The following is a 7,252-nucleotide window of genomic DNA, read 5'->3' on the forward strand; positions in this document are numbered from 1 at the left end:
CTTATTTTCAGTTAACCTGTAAGCCTTTTTTTATTGACCAAGTTATTTTCTATTAAATAAATACAGAAAATTACAAAAAAATATCTTTAATAAATCATTTTTTATAAAACAAACACACCTTAAAATTAATTTTTTTTCAATTAACAAATAGATTTTTTTTGTCAAAAGGAATAATAGAGAAAATAAAATAAAATAAAATAAAATAAAATAAAATAAAAACTTCCTAAAGGGAAAAGAAAAGCAATGATTATAACAGTCATATAAAAGGTTTTGTGCAGTAGATGAGATTGGTTGATTGGATAAACTAATTAGATTAAGATTCGGTTAGAGTATTATTTGAGGAGTAACAAAAATTGATTAATTTGTGAAACCATATAAATTGGTTGAATCGGATTTATAACTTTTTAAATATTTTTTGAATTTTCAAGGTTTATTATATCATTTGAAACTTGAGTTTGGTACTTTTTTTTTAATGTGATACCTATATTCGACAAAAATAATTATTTTAGTACTCATAAGAAATAATGTTACCCTTTCAATGTTTAATTCGGGTTTTAGAATTGATTTGATAAAAATTAATTATTAATATTATTAGGTTTGAATTTTTCATAATTTTCTTAATAAAATAAATTTAGTATTAATTATGAATTTATTTAATTTTGTGAAATATAGTCCAACCATGAATGTGATTGAATAATAAAAATCACATATAAAAAATGAAGTTCACTAATCTGGAACGGTAATAAACATAGTTCAATCTTTGAATAGTTGTTGAGGGTGAATGTTTAAGCTTGCCATAAGAAGATTAACATTTTTTTCCACTCTAATATTTTTACTACTTATTACAAATATCACTCAATTTGTTAAAAGAAAATGCAAGTTTCAATCTCCAACCATCACATACATAAACCTGAGCTAGAAAATTCTCTTCATTTAAATGTTTTTTTTTTGTTTGTTTGTTTAAAAGGAGTTGTCAAGCCTAGCTTACGACAATGAGCACAACCATGACTAAATCATCCAAGTAGTAAATGAATCCGTGGAATTTGAGAAACATATGGAAGTTGTTTTTATCTATAGCTAATTGGATTTTCTTATATCAGAGTAAGCTTTGTGCAAATAACGCATATTCAAAACTCTCAGTTAAGACTCACCTTCCCTTGAGCTTCAAGAAAAATCAACAACACTTGATAAAAGGTAAATTCAATAAATGGTCATGTCACGCCCGGTTGTATGATATCTTTTGTACAATTGAATATAAATGAGTTATTAGTCTAATGATTAAGTGTTAGTGAAGTTGTCAAGTTTGAATCCCTTCCCTCGCATAACTTCTATTTTCAGCATTTTTGTTCCAAATCTCTAACTATGTTGTCCCATGCATTGTAAACCTAAGTATATATTGTATTTTATTTTCTGTTTAGCGTTTCTTTTTTTATTTTCTTCTTCTCCTTGACGTCCTCTCTTCCTTCCGTCCCATTCTCTCAATTTTTCTTCCATCTTCTTCATTGTTGTGCTGCCCATTTTCTCCTTCTTCCTCCATTTGTGGTTGTCGATTCAGCACTGTTTGTCTTCTCCTCCTCTCTTTTCTTTTTCTATCTTTTTATCAACATTCTTCTTGCTTTGGTTGAATATTTGCTACCTATTTTTCTTCCATTGCCGCACCACTCCTCCCTTTTTGCTCTCACTTTTGTTTCTCTATTGTCACATTTCTACTTGTTTGTGCACTGGTCTTCCCCTCATCATCATTCGTTATTATTGCTGTAACACCTCAAACTCGGCTTAGAAGTTATGACCGGATATTGAGGAGTTACATTAACTTATTTAAAAGCCTTTGTTTCGATCAAACCAAAAGCACGTTTCGAAAACATGAAATTTTGGTAAAAACTCTCAAAGATGATTAGAAAAGCCAAGATTCGAAAACTCTTATTTAAAACCCAGAATTCACATTCAAAATTGCACGTTTTGAAAGTACCAACATTAGCATATCATTTCTAGTATTAAAACAAACATTAGTTAAAAACAATATATTTTATTTACCTCAAAATACTTAAATGATTACCAAATCTTGTAGCATAAAATTATCAAAGTTTCAGTTCTTTGAAAATCACGGTCTCGATAGGTGAAAATGAATAATTCGTCAATTGGGCGTATTCTGAATCATTCGTTATAAATTTTCATAAAAACCCCTTTCAAATTTTCAACAGAAAATCCTTAGCTTGTTTAGTTTTGAAAACCGAAATCAAACTTGTTAGCTCTTATGATTTACAGTTTTATGCTGGGCAACATTAAATGCTAACGAATAAAACAAAAACCAAAACCAGACCAAAAAATAAATTACAGTTCTATAAATCCAAAATAGATAATTACGAAAATCACCATATTTTAATTTACTTGAGAAAACAATCTGAGCTCTCGCACGCCATCCGATCCTAATTTAGAAGTTCACCTGAAACGAATTAAACAAACGAGTGAGCTAGAAGCTCAGTGTGTGACTTAACTTGCGTACAAAATTTTCTTACTACAACATGCACAATTGCAAACATAAAAACAGAGTTTTATTTTTAGTAATCACATATGGAAAAACCATATCAGAAACAGGGGCAAAGCCAGAAAATTTTTTTAGGGGGGACCGGATAAAATTTTAATTTTTTATAGTTTATATCTTTATAATTTTTAAAGGACTAAATCGAATTTTTATAATTTTAGGGGGGCCAAAGTGAAATTTTACCTTTACTAATTTAAATTTTTTTAAAAAATTTAAGGGCCAAAAATGCAATTTTACATTTTAAGGGGGGCCGGGGCCCATGCCAGCCCCCCGGCTATGCCCCTGATCAGAAGGTCATATATCTAGAAACATTTGTTAAATCGAAATGTCATATTTTCATAATCATATATTAGAATGGAATTCTTAATTTTCATAATCAAAATCTCAAACACATTCTATTATACAGAATCAAATGTATTTCATAATCAAATATAGATGTAATCACAGATCCCATCCCCATACGCTACACACTATCTTCATCCAGCCAATCGCAACAATTAGGACTACAAAAGTCCATCCATCCAATCACACTAGGTCGTGGTGGTATACCACTCTTAATAGCGCAGTTGAGCTACCAGACAGATATTGCAGTTTAACCACCAAAATTACAGTAAAACTGTCGAAAAACACTTCTTCCTTCATATCCAAAAACCCACCCAAATGCCCATACGCAATCAAATGGTATAGTATGCAAACCTAACCAAATTTTTTTGCAGATCATAGCATATTCTATTACATAATCGAATCGGATAGCTTATTAGAACATATAATAGAATATGTAAAACATATATGGTTTACAAAATAATCATGCTTAACTCACGTGCCTATTTATTGCAAAACATAACATATTTTTTTATACTTATTAGAACTTATTCAACATACCTCCTACATTTACCCGTGTTTGTTTACTGTAACTTATGTTTTTCTGGACCTACATAATGCCCACGAACCCAATTTCTAAGTCCCTAAATCAGGCCTAAAAATTGGCCCCAAAGGCCCACACGGCCCAAAAAGCTAGCCCGTGTGGTGCACACGGTCTACCTACACACCCTACATGATTTCACACGGCCGTGTGAGACTGGACAATTTTGAAGAACAACCCAGTTTCACGATTTTGTTGAGTTTCTAACGAGTTTTTAGGTTGATTTTACACATCTGATTGTTAAGTTGATAATCCACACGACTAATGCATTCCGAAACCTATAGTAAAAGTTTAAACAAACTAATTAAGACAAAATCCCATCTCGAATCCACATCTATACGCTATTGAATGTTATCGTATAATTGATTGCATGTAAGCATGCCATTGTTCGTTACTGATCATACTAATTGCATGCAAATCATGCCATCGATTCTATTTGATTGAATACATGTTAAGCATGCCACTGTTATTGAAATTGGTATTGATGAGCATGATTTGCTACATTATTGATATGACATGTCGCATTGCATAGGGATTGGGATTGATGGGTGACGGAGGAGTTCTGTGGAGTACTGTTGGTTTACCCACAAATTATATACTGACAGTTAATCTGCAACCCTGAAGTATTGCTCAAAGTACTGATGATTTATCTACAATTACTAGCAACTACTCTACAAATTACTGACAATCTAACTGAAAAATTGTTATTGGTGATTTATCCACATTGAGCTGTGACTCTTATTGTTTTGGTGTTCAGATGATGAGTTCTGAGAAACTCATGGTGTGTAGCAAATAGATGGATAGGGAATATGCATTGTTTTCATATGAGCATACCCATGAATACGTGTATATATATACTGTATTTTTATGATGCATGATTTACTATGGTTTTAGAAATGTTGTTGGCTATATGTTTTACTGTAAATTGATTGACTGTATGTATATATATTATTTGCCATGTTTAAGATTCACATTGAGCTTTTTAAAGCTCACCCTTATAGTTTTTTTTCTTATAGATTATCCTCGAGGTTAGGATTAGACACAACATTCGGAGGACTCGTCTCGAACTTTTTAAATAAAGTACTTTAAAACTAAATTTTATTATTGATTTTGGGACTGTAAATTTGTTAATTTTGGGCTGTGGCATGGGATTTTTTTATTGGGATTTTTCTTTCATGCAATTTTATTAAAAATCGAACAATTCTAATAATTGGCTTAACATTGCATAAGACACAGTTTTTCTTAAAAAAAAAAACGAAAGGCTTCACTTTTCCACTGCCCAACGATGAAAAATGAGTTTCAAAAAGGCAAATTGACAAAATCAATTAAGTTTTTTTTCAAATGACACAACTTTTAATAAACTAGACTCTAAATTTAATCGACTTAATAATCAGATGATTTAACAACAATCCTAAGTTTTTTAAAATCAGACAAATTAATACTAATGAAACTGAATAGTTTAACTAGGCAATTTCGGTGGCCAATGTAGCCTTCAGGATTCGGCCATAACGTCTGGGCCGGGTTAGGGAGGTTATTGGTCACACAACTATTCTCACATTCTTATTTTGGTCACTTAGCTTAATTTTCAATTCAGGTATTTACGTTTGAATTCGTTCCTGTTTTGGTCATCCACCATTAAATTGATAATGAAATACCTTTTTCTAACTACTATAATAACACATTTAGTCCCCAATACTTACATTTATCAATTTGTTCCTCAAACTTCCTAACCAAAGCTTTCAACTTTTAAAATAGAGGCATTTCATATCTATCATTTGTTTTATTTATGGTTAAAATTATCCAATTCAATATACAACCCTTTTTGTTTATATTTTTAAGAAGCTCGTGTTAGAAATGAATTAAACTCCATTAAAAAATAGAAAATACAAATTTTAAAAATGTGATATATAATAAAATTATATAAATAATTTAATATTTTAAAAAAATAAATTTTCACTTTGACTAGCATAATTTTTGTTTTTAATTAATTTGGTAAATGATTTGACACTAAATCATATTATTAGTGATATGTATTGTTATGTGGATTTAAAAATTAAAAATAAATAGAATACATATTAATCTCTTAATCAATATATATATAAACTAGTATCAATGTATCAAAAGAAATTTTAAGTAGTTCTTTCACATTTTTTTTCTTTTGAAAAATTAAATGTTCATATTTTATCTTATATAATTATTGATTGAGCAATTAGATTTTTCAAAGCCATATTTTTTAACTTTGGATTTAATTTCCAATTCCAATGAACAACTTTGAGAACTATTTCTAGGTACCTTGAAGGAAAGATCATACGGTTAAAAACAAGAATAAATCTAAAGTGTTTTTCATTTTCTTTAGTCAAAATCTTATCAATTAAAGGGTTATAAGATAATATATGTAGAAGAAAACTAATAAAAAAGAAGAAGAAAGGAAATAAAGTTTCAAGATAAACTTATTGGTATCTAAAATAGGCTTAGAAAACAGCTAGTTAGTTGAGAGAAGTTTTTTTTTTTTGGGTTTTACAAATTTATAGATGTGGAACGTTTATGTTTCAAAAGTTGAAAGCTTTGGTTAGGAAGCTTGAGGATCAAGTTGATAGAATTTGTAAATGTAAAGAGTTAAATTTATTTGAATTATTTAAAATTAAGGTCAAATTGATGAAGTATATAAGTATTGAAAATTAAATGTGTTATCATATGAGTTAGAAAAAAATTTTCCATTATCAATTTAAAATAAGTGACCAAAATAGGAATGTAGACATAATTGAATAACCATATGTATCATTTATCTTAAATAGATGATTTTGGCGTGTGGGATGCTGTATTTTTTGATCTATTTAAGAGATGAAACTTACTATCACTACGCCTTTGCTTTTCAAATTTCCAACAGTTTCACCATTGGATGTAAGTATGTCAAAGCCTCTTTCTTGATGTCTATATCCAGAATGCAAGATGAATATGCATCTTCACTATCCACTTTCAACTCAATCTAGTTCTAGATGAAAATTTAAAAAGTAACTTTTAGAAGGATCAACTGTTACTCCAACGTTTAGTAGGATTTAGTACCATCGTTACTAAAGTTAATATTAATCGATAATTTTTAGTTACTTATATTATTTGTTTGTGATAAAGAAATTTTTTTTTTGTTTATTTTGGAGGAATCTTAATTTTTTATAAGAGTGTTATCATTTTAATTTAAGTTTAAATTTGTATAAATTATTGTTTATTTTTTGTCTAATTTTTTAAAAATATATATATATATATTAAATAAGTCCTTTCTTTACATTACCATATTAATAATCGAAAGAGTGATAAATGTGTTGCACTATGTAAATTAATAGGTAACATTTTGGGCGTGGATTCATATTTCAATTTTTAGATTACACAAAAAATAACAGTAATACATTAAGTCCATTTCTTTTAATTAAAAAAAAGTAAAATAATTGATATGAAAGTTGAATAAACAACTCAAAGTGACTTTGATTCTTTCTAGCTTTTTAAGTAACTTGCAGCTATGATAGACCCGAGCACCAAGAACCTTTGGAATTTCATTAATATTAAGGAAAACTTAAAATTAAATTAAAATAGAATTCACGAGAAGAAGATAAAAGAATCCTTATGAATTAGACAAACAAAAGAACTTTCTTGGGAAGAAAAAAGCTTGCGGCAACAAGGGTTTTTTGGACCTTCAAGGAACTTGGAAATTCAACTAAAAAGATTAAAATCAAACCAAAATTTTTATATTTTTAAATAATCTAATAAATCAAACAAATAAAGAAAATGACTTCACG

The sequence above is a fragment of the Gossypium hirsutum genome, chromosome A12 (genome assembly GCF_007990345.1).
Source record: "Gossypium hirsutum isolate 1008001.06 chromosome A12, Gossypium_hirsutum_v2.1, whole genome shotgun sequence".
Lineage (NCBI taxonomy): Eukaryota > Viridiplantae > Streptophyta > Magnoliopsida > Malvales > Malvaceae > Gossypium > Gossypium hirsutum.